Raw genomic sequence first — 16,657 nt, 5'->3', positions numbered from 1 at the left:
AGTGCATGTGCATCTACACACCTTACGATGTGGTAGGTACCATGGTTACGCATCAGGTGGGATCAGGGGTGAGAGCAGCTGTTCTGCACCTGCTGTCTGAAATGCTCTTTTCTCCCTTTTCCCTCCCCTCTCCTCTCCTCTCCTCTCCTCTCCTCTCCTCTCCTCTCCTCATACTACATATATCTTTTTGTCCTTTTCATTCACAACTATTTGTTCTGATGCTGTGAGTCCCTGCTCCTCCTGGTGGTTGTTTGGGCTTATTACATCTCACTGACGGCAGAATATTGTTCTGGCCGAACCAAGCACAATGTTATTGTTATATCAGTTTATATTGCTGCTCTAAACAATCCATTGCAGCTCGTGACTGTTTCCTATACTTGGATTATACTGTCAAACTCCTACCAATACCAGTCAACCTAAAAAACAAGCAGTTACACTAAGGTCACAAGACTGCCATACTGTAGTAAGACTCTGTCTGTTGTCGCTGTAAATGACATAGTGCACAGCTCAGCTTGTAGAGCAGCCTTAGTGTGTACACACTTTTTTTTAATCTCAGTGGCTGTGTGCCTCTTTGTGTGTCTGTGTAGTTGTTGTAAATCCAGTCTGTCCAGTTGTCTTCCATCGGCTGCAGCCTCTGTCCCTGTTTTACTACCATAACAGAAAGGAACACAGTTAACCAGACCTGTACGTTTGAATCTACCAGTGACAGTGATGCTCCTGTTATTGTGGATGTAGTACTCTGCAGGCTAATCTGAGTTTTGTGTATGTATTTTTGTGTACAATGTATTTATTGTTGTCAGTTTTTGTGATATAATTCTTTGCATGGCCTCCCATTTTGTCATGACACTTTCAAGCACATTCAAAATTTCACTGGTATTAAAGTTTACTGGTCACTTAATGTAAAAGACGGACTGCTGATTTAAGCCCGAAGAGGTGTGGTATTAATCCATCACCGACTGATTGTTTGCATTTCTTGCCGTCAGTTTGTCGACCGAGCTGAAAGTTTGTGTAGAATAACTGATGAGCCAACGTGATATGTGGCATCCTCCTGTGAACTGTTTATGTACATCTCTCCCAACAGCTGGCGGCACAGGCTTGTTGTGATACAGCAGCAGAGTGAGTGCCGCTCTGTCCTGTCTTACCTTAAAAGTCTGACCCCGACGTGATTTGAACACGCAACCTTCTGATCTGGAGTCAGACGCGCTACCGTTGCGCCACGAGGTCCTGCATGTTGGCATTGTCTCAGCCCAAATTGACATCACATGGTTTACATTGCAGAGCTATTCCAACTCTTTGCAGCATCTTTCCTCCTGTCTGCTCCCTTGGAGAGTAGCGTACAGTTCAGACTGGGTCATTAGACAGGACTTGGGCCTCCTGACAAACACAAAACAAAACATTTTCTGAGCTTTTCTTTAAATGACTTCCTCTGAGATGATACTTCCCTTGCACAAAGCAGTTTGAATGCATTTTATATTATTAACACAAGTAAATAATCAGGCTGCACCCCCATCTCATCTGAGCAGCACGATCTTACTATGTATGCACTGAATGATGATATTCACTCCCTGTGTTTTTGCTGTAACCATTTCTGTCACATCTAAGTAAATAAAACACTAACATGCACAGTGTGTCACTGTAGTAACAGACTGGAGTGCAGAATGGGAGTTAACGCCGAAACTACTGTTGTCACCTTGCGAGCTTACGTGCCTTCACCATTGCGAATACCCAAGCCTGCGTGCGTGTGTGCGTGTGTGTGTGTGTGTGTGTGTGTGTGTGTGTGGTAAGTGGCATGTATGCCTGAGGTTCAACGGTCACATTGTCATGCTGTGAATCATATGCAGTCATTGAGCTGCGTGCTGCAGCCTGTCTGCCTCCACAGATCCTCACATCAGTTATCTGTCTAACTCCCGTTTCACATGGATGTGGAATGTGTGAAGTGGAGGTCGGTGTCTTCCTCTTCTTTGTGACGATGATTCCGTTGAAATGAAGATGGTTTGTTGGTGGCATACTTTAAGATCAAGATCAAACACAGAGGACGTTCGAGTCCCGTCCTGTCTGTCCGTGATGTCACAACACTACCTGTGTGTTATATTTCGTACCAGTGGTGTGCAAAGTACTGTACTGTGCTTTTGTGTAATATAGAGACTGTTGATTTTCAACGGCTCGTTGATGTTTGTTGGCACTTGCCCCACCGGCCTCTTGGTGCACTACTGCCACCAACTGGACAGAAGTGGCGTGAAGAAGTGGTTTGGAAGATTTGAAAAAACAAAATCCAGGACAGGTGATTATATAAAACTTAATTTGCGTGACTATTTTAATCAAGCTTTGTAGTTTTATGTTCTATGTGAAAGGGTCTCTGTGTTCCCAGGGAACGACAGTTTAGCATCTGACTCATCAGATCAGAAGGTTTCAGGTCCTTTTAGTGCACACTGGTGTGTTGCAGAAACTAACACACTGTGAACAGCAACAACTCTTCAGTGTATTTAATATTGAAAAGTGACACACACTGACCTGAATAACATATAAGTGTTTGGGTCAGAGATACCAGTAACTATTTACAGCAGGACTATTGCAGTGATAAAAGAGAAAGATACACCAACTACAACAAGAATGCTGTAGACTGTGGGATCAGTGCAGCTTCTAACAGCAAAGCAATGATGCTTTGAATGAAAATCTTTGCTAGTCTATCCTTCCAGACTAAATACACCAGACTAAGAGGGAAGGAGGGGTTAACCTACTCCCCTGCCCACTTACTATAGAGCGCCTGTGATGGAAACTATTGAATTAGGACAACATATATGGTCTGAGTACATTGAGTCAATTAAATATTTGAACCTCAGTGTTCAATTAGGTTAAATACCAAGAAACATACGACTGCACTGTCATGGCTGGCTTTATATAGACTGCTTAACACACACCACAGATACATATTATACTTAATTTCAAATGAGACCAGCTCCTGTTTTAGAGCCTGCTAAGTATTCAGCAGGACTGAATTAGCTGCTGGCCAAATGACAGAACCTCATGTAGTCAGTCAAGAGTGTCTAGGACGGAGCTTTTTAGCCGAGGAGCCTTAGGTTAGACTTTTGAAAATGTGTTCAGTGTGAAGAAAATACTTCTGATAGCTGTGACTTGGCTGGAATTGGCTGTGATACAGAGGCTTCATCCATATGCCAGATGGCAAAGTGGCAATTAAAATGACTCCTGGTTAGGAGATGGCCTTAGGTAAGAAATCCAGAATATGGGTCTGCTGAAATGACTTTATAAAGGAGTAAAATGGGTGTGATATGGCCAATTAGACAAAATTAGATTCAACTTTAATGGCCATAGTGAAATTGGGCTATTGCGTTAGCAATTAAAATGGTATATAAAACTTCAAAACTGTTGTTGCTGTGCAAGACAAACTCATTGTCTGACACCTGATTCTGTAATTAAGTCCCTCTGAGTGTACGGTATTAGTTTCAGACTAATCTGTTGGAAGTTATATTTTCATAGTGAGAGCGTTCTTAACATACAGCGGTCTTTACTGTAGTCGTATTTGCTGCATTTGTACAAGGTAAATGCAAGACACTCAAGGTACTGGACGCTTCTCTGAGGGTTAAAATCCTTTCAGTAAGTGACCCATCGGATCTGCAAGCTGATAATTACTGTTAAAATGCAAACCAAAGCTGGTCAAGGTTGGTGCTGGCATTACAGTCAGTGTTAGGGTTAACACCTGAACCGAAACAGACACACACAAAGGCTGAGCGTGTCCACTTGTGATGACATCACAGCCCATAGTGAAGCAATGAGGAATGAGGTGTGATTTTTTTTCCTGGTCTGATGGACGATATCATCATAAATATGATATCAATTTATGATCTAGTTCAATGTAAGTCGTCTCTTATCTTATCTGATGTCTGATGGCTGTGACTGTCAACCTATTTCTATTCATAAACTGTACTGTTTTGCCCCCCACCCCCCACCCCGCTCAAACATCATTAACCCTTTTACACTTGGCTGAGCCTCATTAACTCACCAGCTTGCTTAGTGTGCACATTGCCATCTAGATAGTTTGTCTAAAGGGAGGTTGATAACAAATAAGTAAAGCTGATTTCTTGCTGTTTGGATTTTCCTTATTAGCAGAGGTGAGTCTGAGCAAGCCTTTCCCGGGGGCTTAATGAGGGCAGGGGCTAAGGGTGAATCCTCGGGGATGATTAACGGGAAAAGGTCGTTCCAGCAGAAGCACTTGAATCAGCGGTTCGGAGCGTGTCTGGCGGCAGGTGCATGCAGGCGTGGAGCTGCAGACGCTGCAGTGACACCTGTGAACCACAGAGAGGCGCTCAAACCCAACTCTCAGCCGCCCGTCTGTGTAATATCTGCTGCACAGAACCACCTGCTATTTCATGAAAGAGAAGGAAAATCTCCAATGTAGGGAGCATGTAAGAAGTATAAAGAAAGGAAATCAGGAAACTTAATTGAACCTAATTGAACGTCCGTATCTGACTGTGCAACCTGCATCCTCTATCTGTGCTAATGGGGCCTGTTTATAATGAGAACCACATCCATGGCTCCTGTGGCTGAGCTCCTTGGACAATTGGCATTTTCTTGGCCCCTGAAGTTGGCATTGCCATGGCAACAGCCGCCGGTTGCCAAGTGGGCACCTGCGCTGGGTTGAGATCAAGCCGTGAGTGAAATTAGCCAAGGCTAAAGCAGGGTCCCAACAGCTGCCCCCTGGTACCAGAACACTGCCAGGGGAAATCAAAGACTAATTACTCTGTTTGCCTGTGCTGTGTGGTCTGCGGCTTGTGTGTGAATGTGTTTGTGAGTGAATGTAGCCTTTTTTTGGCATAGATTGAGGACTATTGTGTCTGGCGGACTGTCTCCCGTCATCATCTCTCCGACAGAGAGATGCGTTCAGCTCACACATTGCTTGTTCTATTTGTTTCGATGGGTCTTTCCTGCGTAGTATGATTCATTGTCTTCTGCGGTGGTTCCTGAACATTTTGATGGGCCCGTTGAGCCCAATTAGATTTTTACAGTTAAGTATGATGAAGTATTTTCTGTACGGGATGAGAGCAAACCATTTGTGGGTCTTCTGTCATCAGTAGAAATGTAACTGTGATTTATTCTGCAAGTACATCAGTCATGCCGTTCCTGGTCACTGCAGCAGTGTGATGTAAATATAATCATCAGTGTAACTGACCTGTAGCACCAGAAATATTATGATCCAGCCTTATTATTTTAGCCTGTGTCCTCTCCACATGGCACATTGTGTCACAAAGGAATTCTAACCCAGATTCTGCCCTCTGCTGGCCAATCAGGCATCTCAGTGAAGGTGTAGCTACAGTGCATCATCTTGATCTGCTTTGTTATCTCACCTCCACCTGTCAGTCAGAATTGAATTGAATTGTTCTTAGGAACTTAAAAATCACTCTGATGGGATTTCAGAGCTCGAAGCTCTTGGCAACAATGTTTGTGAACAGCCGCTCCCATTCCTGTAAATACGGCTATTGATAGACACAGATTTTTCCACTAAAATATTCCCGTTTTGCAAGTCACTTTCGTAATATTCAATGGAACTACCACCACCGCTGCTTCATTGTTAACTCCAGCGGACGTGATGCTACAGTTTTCCAGCTAACAGTCTACAAGCACTCCCTACCCCGTTTGACAGGAAGATGCAGGAGCCGGAGGAGAAATACATGCAGGAATGAATGAAGGCTTGACAGATTCTGTAGCTCTCTGACAGCCACCAGCACCTGTTTCTGCACTGAGAAAAATCCCTGCAGACTGACACATATCCTCACACTGACACTCAGAGGCGGGCAAACATATGGTTATATACCTGAACTTTGAACGGTGATAGCGCTGGTGAAATTAGATACGCATGCCATGCACACACACACACACACACACACACACTCTCTCTCTCTCTCTCTCACTCACTCACACGCACACACACACACACACACACACACAAACTTCTCATGTAAATGTCATTTCCCAAGATGAGGACAATGAAAAAAGCACACAAAATGAGACATCACATGTTCACATGTTCACATGAGAACACCCACACAGAAATAGTAACACACTCTGACAGTCACACAGTCACACACACACACACACACCCTGCTATAGTCAGCTGTAATTAGCCTGTAAGGGCCAGAGTCAGCTCTGCGCCCTGAAAGACTCAGTGTGGCGGCGAAATGTATCCTCACCTCCGCTGCTCTGCTCGGAGGCTCGTGGGCGGCTGTGAGCAGTTTTTCATTTCATTTTCCTCCTGGGCTTTGGATTTATTGTGGGGTGTTGCTTGTTTATTAGGTTCTTAGTTTTTGAACTTCACTTACCCGGGGAAGGTTTGTTCAGCACTGTTGTTCTTTTTCAGCAACTCCCTCCTTCCTACTTATGTGGTTATAATCCCTCGCAGTGGGGACGTGCCTCTCTTCCATTGGAGGCTGAACCACAGGCCTTTGCTTGTTATCATCACGGTCTTTTCGAGTGCATAAGCAGGGTTTCAGTTAGTAGCCGTTTTGTTGAGAAGTATTGCTTTGTTTAAGAGCAGATTGGTATTTCGAGCATCACACCTCTACTAATGACAGTAGCATTACAGCACAGTACAGTATTAAGTTGTAGAGGAAATATGCCTCTAGCAAAGCTAATTCCTTTTAAACAGCAGGAATCAAACCTGCAGTCTTTATTCACTATATTATAAAAATCCTTTCAGATCAGAGTTATAGACAATGTGATGAAAGACGGTCTACCAGAGTACCTCAAAGTACCATAGTCTAATCTTTTTAGAAACACAAAATGACCACATGTGCCAATATCTTAATGACAAATAGCGATAAAATGACCAAAGACGGAACATTTCTCAGCTCAAATGTCTGCAGATGAGGAATGAAATGCCACTAATGCAACAGAAGGTATTACAGTCCTGACAGCCTAGTAAGACCTGAAGTGTATCGTAAGATGGATTATTTGTCCATCGTCATTGTGCGCTGGGGGAACAGCTTCCACTAGAATGAATGGGCTGTCCTGTCAGGGTGAGCGGAGGAGCTCAGTGGTGTCTGCAGCTCGTGGTGCAGACAAGCCTTCGCTGAGCAAACAAAAGAAAACAAAACCAAGGATGATATCAAAGCATTGCTTTAGACAGTATCATCAAATCGGGATTTCTCTTTTTCAGTCGTGGCAAAAATGCTAAAGGAATGGCTTTGTATACCATATCTGTTAAATATGAGCATGTGCGTTGGGATTGGAGTGCTGTGTGGGGGCAGTGTAGACAGTCTGGGAGGTGATGATGTGGGACAAAGGTCACCTGGCTGTCTCGAACCTCAGGCATCACTAGTGCACGACAGCCTGCTGAACTGACTGTGATGGACCTGCTCAGCCACCAGTATAAATAACATAAGTTGACACAACTACTGCTTCAGCTATATAGCATATGCAGCATGACATACACAAGCCCTTTGCCTGAGGTAAGAATGATATTACTCCATATTGCAAAGCAGCAGGCAACTCCTCCATCTTCTGGTGTGGTTTTTCTGCGAAATGGGTGAAATCAGGTCACGTTACCAAGACTTTCCTTCAGCTCAGAGGCAACCCGGCTAGTCACGTAGGTGTCTTTGATTTCTCCTCCATGACAGCTCCCCTACAGGAAGAGATTTCTGCCGATGCACCAAATTGCTCCTGACATGGCGTCGCCTCGCCTGAATGCTGTCTGGAAATGGTGTTTAGCCAGAGCAGTGGATAGGCAGTGCCAAAACAGGAAAAAAAAAAACAAAACATGGAGAGACCCACACAGACAAGAACATATACACACTTACACAGGAAAAAGCTTGCACGTACCCACACACACACCCACACACGCACACACACACACACACACACACACAAATATACTACCGTAGTGGCACACACTACCATCCTCATTTCTTGCATGTGCGTGTGTCATGCAGGGGGATGTTTGTCCTGGTTGACAGCTGTCAGGGCTGCTTTGGTTTCAGCGTCTGGATACTTTGCCAAACGAGCCTATAAAGCAGTGGAACCCTGTAGAGAGGCCCGGCATTGCCCCAGGGGTGCGATTTGGGTCAGCCGCCATGAGACTAGCCCTAAACTGAAATGACAGATACAGGCACCCTTCTAGGATACTGCCTCCCTCCCAAAGACCCCTGGAGGGGTGTACCTAGGAGCACTAAGATAACAAAGGACTTGTTTTCCTCTATTATCCATATGCAGTGGGTGCTGCATCGGCAAGGTCCACTCACATTAGACAGAGATCGGGGGAAGAGACATTGCCCTGGTTTCCACTTTGGAAGTGGATAAGTTACATTTGTTATTTATCTCTCTTGTCTCATTATGTGGGTGAGTTTGGCCCATTTCAGAGGAAGTCATCTTGTCCACATTTGAGACGTTTTTCACATCGCCTCATGGGGGCAACAGTGCATTTTTCATGGGGCTCTACTGTACGGTCGCTCCACTAAGACATTACTAACACAAAGTCACAGCCAGTTCAACACAAACTGCAATCTTCAACAGAAAAGTCCAATCTAACATCAATTGCTTATACTTTTGAATATAGACCTATTTTTCTCTCACCCAGCTGCCTCTCAGCTCCTTGTTAAACCAAGCGGGTGTCTCTTCTGCATGACAAGTATCCCTCTGTAGCTTTTGTCTCAAGAGTCTCCAGACCATGAGCTGCTGTTTTCAACACTTGACTACTTCTTTCAGAACCATATATAATTACCATCACAGATCCAAAGTCACTCCAAGGTTGTGTCTGAAAATTGGCTCTCAAAATGACTTTGGAAGGCAAAGCTCTGTTTTAGCTCATTTATTACAAGGACTATGATATACACCAGACTGGTGGGGATTTTGAGCAGTGTGTGGGTTTAAATATTGTAGTAATTAGTTTAGCTGCGAGTATGGTGTAGGGTCTAATAGCTGGAGGATTTGGTAAAGCACCTCCGCATACACATGAGCACACAACCTGAACCAACCAAACACACTTATATGAATGTACTGAAGAATGCAAGTGAATAAAGGAAAACGCAAAGAGGACACGAGAGCTAAATCAAACAAGGAAGAAGCAAATAAAAAGTGATGAAAGAAAAGAACAACGAAGAAAGGAAGAGACAATAATGGAAGCATATGAAGGAGGGAGGAACCAATACAGGAAAGGGAAAATGAACCAGTTTGAGTGGAGAGCAGGCATTGCCACGAGCTAAGCGGAGTCTGGCTTTAGCAGCTGGCGCTATACCGAGCTGAAGTTGACACTGGCACAAGGAGGGAGGGAGGCAGCGCCAGGACCGGGAAGCTAAGCCTGGTTTTTCAGAGCTTTATATGGCCGTATTGTAGCAGACAGAGAGCTCAATCCCCTGGAACACCACGGCTGTGTGCTCTCGTTGCCTTACTTCTCATGAGTAAAGGCTGAAGACCTCCTCAGATGATGTCCTGCTCTGCTATAATACTGGAGGCTTACTGACACGCTGAAGCATGCTTACCTCTCGCACAGTTTGCTGGTCGGTGTCATTTGCCACTCGGCCTGGAGAACCCTTATTGTAAAATGGTTTTTAGTATCAATAGCAACTAATAGTCATTCCAAGCACTGTTTTTACACAAAAATGTTCTTATGTTTTATTTCTGGTAAGATGGGAAGTAGTTTACATATTCTATCTCACCCTAACCTGTTCTTTTACTACACTTACTGAATATTACTATTCTTACAACTGCTTGTACAGGTCCTACAACAAGAGATGATTATTCATGTACCATTTAGTCAATCAAAGGAAAATTATTTGGTAACTATTTTGAGATTCTTTTTCATAATTTTTCAAGCAAAAATGACATTTCTTTGGTTCTAGCTAGTTAGATGTGAGGATTTGCTCCTTTTGGTTGACATGTACGATAGTAAAGTCACTGTCTTTGGTGTGTGGAGCGAGGAATTGGAAGCCACCACCATTGGATGGAGATGGTAATTTTTTATTTGACTATTTTCAAGCCAAAATTACTAAACAAAAAAATGAAAAAAAATAACGATAATGAAAAAAACAGCCCTACAATACAACTTCTTATACTAGTAATTTAGTTACTTATAATAAATGTCATGTTGATGCAGTGGAAACTGCAATAATAAATATTAAAGTTTATCAGACAAGCATGTATAAGCATATAAATATACAGTAAATATTTAATTTTGGGAAACTAGATATTCTAAATAACTGAATTATGTCTGGGTTGGACTGTGTAGACTCATAGCTGTCCATATATAAAGGGTTTTCTCTGTCTTTGATATGCAGAATTACTCTCCATCTTTTAGTCCTCTGTCTCTCTGCACTAGAAATCTACAATATTAAAAGTCATACGCATTATAGAGGGTAAATGAAGGTCAGTGGGCCAATTTGAGAGAATGTGTCTCGTTGTGTCCTCATGCGCAGCCATCGTTTTATCCAGAAGGGATTTTTAGGTAAAATTGTCATTAGACCCCTCCACCGCCACTATCCCTTCCTCCTTTCTTTGTGTGGAGAATCTTGAGTCCCTGCATGAATGCCTTATGTCTCCTTTACAACAGATGTGCCACAGCCTAGGGCCTCTCAGTTGTAGCTCGTTATGTGAATGGGTGTGTGTGTGCACGCATATGTGCTGTGAGACTGCATGCTATTCCCATTCGGAAGTCAGCAGGGAGTTTGCCTATAAAAGGCACAAATAATAGGCACCCATTTATCTCTGAAGACACTCATCCATCAGCATACACACACACACACACACACACACACACACACACACACACTCTCTCAATGGTTGGTGATATTATTGGTCTGTTGTGCCAGAAGCACTGTCCCATATACATGCATTGGTGTAAATGTCTGTCTTTACACTGAGGAAAGAAGAGGCAGCATTGTCGCCTGTCAGTAACTGTCTGGCCATTGCTGTAAAACCTCATTCACTCACACACACACTGTGTAGTGACCTCACCTACTGATGACATCCCTAAGGGATACACAAACAAGTCTATCTACAGCCGAGTGCTTTCATTTGTGAGGAGGATGAGCGGTTGAGGGCTGAGGCATGAAGGGATGAAGGGCTGAGGCATGAAGGGATTGAAGTGGTGGTCTGTTGGATGGAGTAAGTAGATGGAGCGTGTTGGCTGGCAACATGAAGACTGGAGTGAACCGGGGTGTCGAGACTCTGGGTGGGGGAGCCGTCTCTTCTTGTCGTCAAGGTATTCAGATCCCCAAAAGAAGTGCTCCAGATGGTGAGATGCTTATGAGCGTTTCGGGTGTCATTCAGGTTGTTGCGGATGTAAGTGAGGTCTGCAGGTGGAGACCAGCGGCCGAGGATTTAGATGACGTGGTCTGGAACTCCCTCCCTAGAAGCGGTGGAGACGGCTCTGATGCGAAACGAATGCCCAGAGGAGATATTTGGGATCGGAAAAGGATTTGCTGAGAGTGATGGTGGAACCAGAGTCGTGTTGCTACTTTACCAGTTTCTGAGATAAACAGGGGATCTTGTGGGGGGAGGCTTTACTGGCTAGCCTTCAGTTTAGGTAGTCTCATATGGGTTCATATGGACTGAGATAAGAGTTGCTGGCTGGTGGTGGCAGCCACAGGTGAAGTGGCAACGGAAGAAGGGATAGGAAGGGTGAGGGAAGAGGAAGGATGCTGGGATGGAGGGATGCATGTGCTCGGTTTGTGAGTGAAGGTTGGAGGGAAACAGAGGGATGAGGAGGCTCTGGAACAGGAAGAGCTTGTGTAGGGTTTGATATGACCTGACGTGGGGGGCGGGGCTTCTTCGGCCCAGGTGGGATGCGGCATGACGTCACCGGCGTTACAGCGGACGCGACGCTGGGAACCCGGAAGTGCTCGAAATGTTTGTGGAGGGAGAGTTTTGTTTTGATGGTGAAAAGTTTGAAAAGTTTTACCTTACTGTCAGAACGGTGGAAAGGGATGCTGCGCTGATTGAGAGCTTGCTTTAGGCGAGCGACGGTCCGCTGGGAAATGTTTGTAGGTGAGTGACGGTCGGAATGGCGGCCAGGTGTGCTTCGCCTATCGGTGCCCGGATGTTGAGCGGGTCGGAGAGAGGAGTCTGGAGGGAGCGACATCTGTTGGACGCCGAAGCCGGAATCTTCCTCTGGTGTTGATGGGTGAAGGTCCGACAATGCTGGAGTCGTCGGAGGATGAACGGATGAAAGTGCGGACAGCTGAGCCCAGTGGATGGAGGATGGAGGAGACTGTGAAACTTCAGGAGGTGGCTGATCCATGGTGGTGGTGAGTGATGGCAATGCTGGTCAGATTCAGAGGGGGGGGGGAAACGGATATATGGAGCTGAAATACTTTGGCTAGATTGAGGCGTGGTCGTTGTTGCTGAACCTACTTATAAAACATGTAAATATTACATCTTAACTGCCAAACTAACAGGCTTGACCTCAATAAGAGAGAAGTGACCCTTCAGTGATACACCAGGGTCCTCCCACAGGAGCCATGTGCTCAGAAACATCCACTGGAGTTTGACAGTGACAGGCATTTCCATCCGTAGTTTTCCTCTCTTGTCTGTATAGCAGCCTTGAGCTGGGCAGGCTGACATGATGGTAAAGAAGTTACCCAACGCTGCCATCTGTGGACACACATGACTGGAAGTGTATCTACATAGTTCCAGGTTATGGGAATGAATGCATCTTTACACTATAATAAGCACATGGAAGGGCAGGTGGTGAAACTCTCCCCTCACACTGTTTAAAAAATCAGACTCATCGCAGTTATTGCGATGAGTCTGAGTCTCCCCCCCCCCCCCCCCCCCCATGATACTCATTCTGCTGTTTACTCTCCACTTTGTCTTCAAGAGGCCTTGAACAGTCCATGAGATGAGAGAGAAGCCCGGAGACAGACCTTGCTTTCCTCCCTAATCCCATATTGATCATCAGACAGTGAACGAACTCCACTTGGAGTCATCAACTGACTCTATTGATCACAGCAACACACACACACACACATACACACACACACACACACACACACACAGATACGGACACCCATCTACCTCATTTACCAGAAGTCTCACTAAAGAAAGCTCTTCTGCCCAGCTACAGCCTGTCACTATGTGGAAAGTGACAGTTATATTATGTGGTAAGTGGTGAGATGATAGTGAGCGACTTTGAGCCCCACATCGGGGGAGATTAGTTGTCCGCAGCTCAAACTGGTCCCCAACCACTAGACATTATCGGAATCTGCATGTTCAAACCTGTATTTCTTGCATATTTCCATTTATTTTTTTAAAAATCATGACTGTTGCTATTTCAACTTAAATGCAGGGACTATTTTTTATTCAGCCTCCTGTTTATTGTGTAGTGATTTGACCAACTGTCAGCGCTGGCAGTGTTAAGTCGGTGCAGTGCTTTGAATCCCTTCAACCTTCACAGGTGCTGTAAATGACCTCTGTGTTGGCACATAAGGGAACAGAGAATTCGTCAATGAGGATAAATACTCTACATCACCTTAAATAGCCACATATACTAGTTGATCATGTATCACCAAGGATATTGAGCTATTTAGAAGTATTCCTTTTAAAAACACACTACCTCCATAGCTCTGGCTGATCATCCTTTTTTTTTTTCCTCCTTTGTTATAAAGTTGTTCCAACACAGCAAACACTGTGTACGCACAACTGAAAGATATGAGACACAGTGTTGTGTTGGCATTATTTCTATTCATAAGTGAAATAATGATGGCTGTTGCTGCCAGCAATGACAGGATGTTAATAATTCATGACAGAAAAAAAAAAAAAAATACTCGACAGATGTGCCACCTACTTGTATTCAAATATGGCTCTTTGAACAACAACTGTGGAACACATTCCCCATCACCAGCAATCTTATATTTTGGTACACCTCGCTCCTTTCGTCCTCTGTGGGAGGGATGGGATGCATGTTTTTAGCAACAGCACATTTTGTAAAATGGAATGGCATTCGAGAAAGTGTGTGTGTGTGTGTGTGTGTGTGTTTGGCAGGACAGTTTTATGACATGTGTCTGAGGTAGCATTATGTGTGTGTGTGTGTGTGTGTGTGTGTGTGTGTGAGTTTGTGACTGTATATAACAACAATGCATCACATTGTAGTATCGTGTGACAGATTGCATTCATACATAGAGCTATAACCATGTTGCTCTGACAACCACACGTATTTCATTCAACATGTTGCCTTCATGATTATTATGAGGAGGCGAAGTGTTAAATGAGGAGGTCAGAAAGGCTGAGAGGAAAATAAAACTGTGGACAAGCTTTTGCACTTGTCTGCAAGTCAGTAGATTTCTGCTCAGTCTTTTTTTTGTCCTTCATTCTCTCTTTTCATCTCTACCTGTCTCTATGGGTACTTCATGATGAATACGTTTTTTATTTAATATTTAAATTTTATTTTTTTTTTTAATGTTGAGACACTTTTCCCACACACACACACACACAAACCCTGACTGAAGCATACAACTCCCTTAGTGGGTATGAGTGCCATGCTCCAATTAGCAGTCCTATTAGCAGAGGTGTGGCACCTGAGACATAAATATATATATATAGAGGGAGAGATTTTTTCCACACAATCTGAAAGCTAAGTCAATGTTAAACAAGAGTTGAGATAAAAGCAGGGAGGGCAGTGACATCTACATTTGCTTTTACTCTTCCTGACTAGACAACGCCTCCTTCCTGTCGTCTTTGTCACCACCAACAACCCACACTACACAAACAGGTGTGTTCTTCTCTTTGAAAACAAACAGTGACATCATTTCACCTGTTTTCAGTGCAAAGCAGCATGTTGAGGTGTGCTGTTGCTTTTTTTTTTTATATCACCATTCTCTTTTGGCGTTTCACATTGGCCTGATGCTCGAAATGTTGTTTAACTGCATGCAAAAAGACATTACTTACTACGATGGTCATTTTTATGCTGCCTATCCACTCATTTCAGTCTCCGTCTGCCAAATTTCTTTTTGCTGTTGTTCATTTCATAACCTCTTCATCCTCATCGGTCCACCAGCGGAGTGCTGCTTTCTAATTGTGATGCCGATGAGGGTCATGATGGCGGCTTGTCCTCGGCTGCCTGGGAGGCGGTTTGGCAGGACAGTTGCTCTGGCCCAGTGCCCTCCCAGAACTTGGCCCAGTGCCCACTCTGTTGCCACTATCGTCTCCTGACAAGTGCGTGTTGCATAGCGTAATACTGTACAACTATATCTGTGCCTCCGTTTCAATTTCATGTGCCGCGCTTCAAAACTTTAACAGCATCTTAGCAATTTGTCTATTTGTCCCACTCACTCAGGTCCCCCCCCCCCCCCCCCCCCCCCGTTTCCTCAGCTCCAACGATGCCGCTGTGTTTTCTCTACATCACACAGCTCACCTGCACTGCCAGATTTCCACACTTTAATGTTGTGTCATTATTATGTCTGGGAGAGAGACAGAGAACAAGAGAAAGAAAAGAAAGTGAGACGTATTTGATTGGAGTGTACGGAGCTGGGGGCGGACATGAATATCAAAAAGTTTTTACCACGAGTAGGCGATGCTGCCTGTGGCGCTCAACACAGGCTGACAGGTGGTCTCCTCTGGTGTGTGTGTGTGTGTGTGTGTGTGTGTGTGTATGGAAGCCTTTCAGTGACTGTAGTTTTGGGTGTGTACATGTCTCACGTGTGCTTTTTGGCTGGAGCTCACTCACAGGTGAATTAACAGTGAACGTTGGCCTGGTCTCCTCTTCGTCACAAGAGTGGATGACGGCTTGTAAGAAAAAGCAACAGGCATTTATTGTAAATGCAGCAGTCTGTTAGTCCTTCTCTTTGTGGAGACAGTTCAGCCGTCCACTGAGTCACAGTTCACTTTAGGTGCATGGTGTGTGTGTGTGTGTGTGTGTGTGTTATGGCTGCCTGGATAGGGGCAGCAGCAACACACACACACACACACACACACACACACACAGGGGGGGTAGTTTGCTCACTGTTGTCACTTCAGGTATGATGAAAACGTAGGCAGGCTACCCTTGATAGAAAACTATCACTGTATTCACACATGGCTCCGATTGGTGAACTGCATTGAGATGAAGGTAAAGAAAAAAGATTAAACTGGCTTACATTGCCGAACATTACATGTTAACTCGACCAGATCCAGAAAAAGAAATGGTAGAAAACCAGAAGCGTTATCCTCTGAACCGCTTCAACACTTCTCCCTGGCTTTGCCTTGCCGCTGCTCTGCAGGAGGAATCCCTACCGCTACACAGAGCGCCCTCTAGCAGCCGGCAAGTCAAATGCATGTGCGCTACAGGCGGCTTAACCCCACCGTATCAGAATGTGGCAGCGTGCCTCTGTTGTTTAACACGTGTGACGTCTCATCCGTTCAAACGAGGCTGGTCTCAGTGGGGGGGGGCTCCTGTGTTTATGTTGAGGGTTATATGCTAGAGGAGCGAGCAGTGATGAAATTTAGAAACTTGCCGCTTATGCTTTCCCCTCCGGGTTTTAGCATGAATTTTGTAATGCCAGTGTTGTATTAAATCATTGTGTAGCAGAGTTTATAAGCAGGGAGTTCACTGTCTTCATTATTGTCTCTAAAAGTCCCTGGAAACACTAAAGAAGACACGATACTACGCAGGATATAACACGAATCATTGTAGCTGGCTGTAACAACCAACACTGGACACGCTCTGACTTGGAAGCAGCCT

The 16,657-nt window shown here is 44.6% G+C and overlaps 1 protein-coding gene and 1 non-coding gene across 2 annotated transcripts in view; one reads left to right on the top strand and one right to left on the bottom strand.

Annotated features, from left to right (window-relative positions):
• The window catches only part of LOC139220860 (partitioning defective 3 homolog), a 309,168-nt gene that overhangs the window by 35,262 nt on the left and 257,249 nt on the right, over positions 1-16,657 (top strand). The gene's annotated exons all lie outside the window — the stretch shown is intronic.
• trnaw-cca (transfer RNA tryptophan (anticodon CCA)) lies at positions 1,153-1,224 on the bottom strand. The gene has a single exon. It is a non-coding gene; the product is annotated as a tRNA-Trp (tRNA).

This window comes from Pempheris klunzingeri, chromosome 21 (assembly GCF_042242105.1).
Source record: "Pempheris klunzingeri isolate RE-2024b chromosome 21, fPemKlu1.hap1, whole genome shotgun sequence".
NCBI lineage: Eukaryota > Metazoa > Chordata > Actinopteri > Acropomatiformes > Pempheridae > Pempheris > Pempheris klunzingeri.
This window is presented reverse-complemented; position numbering and strand designations above follow the sequence as displayed.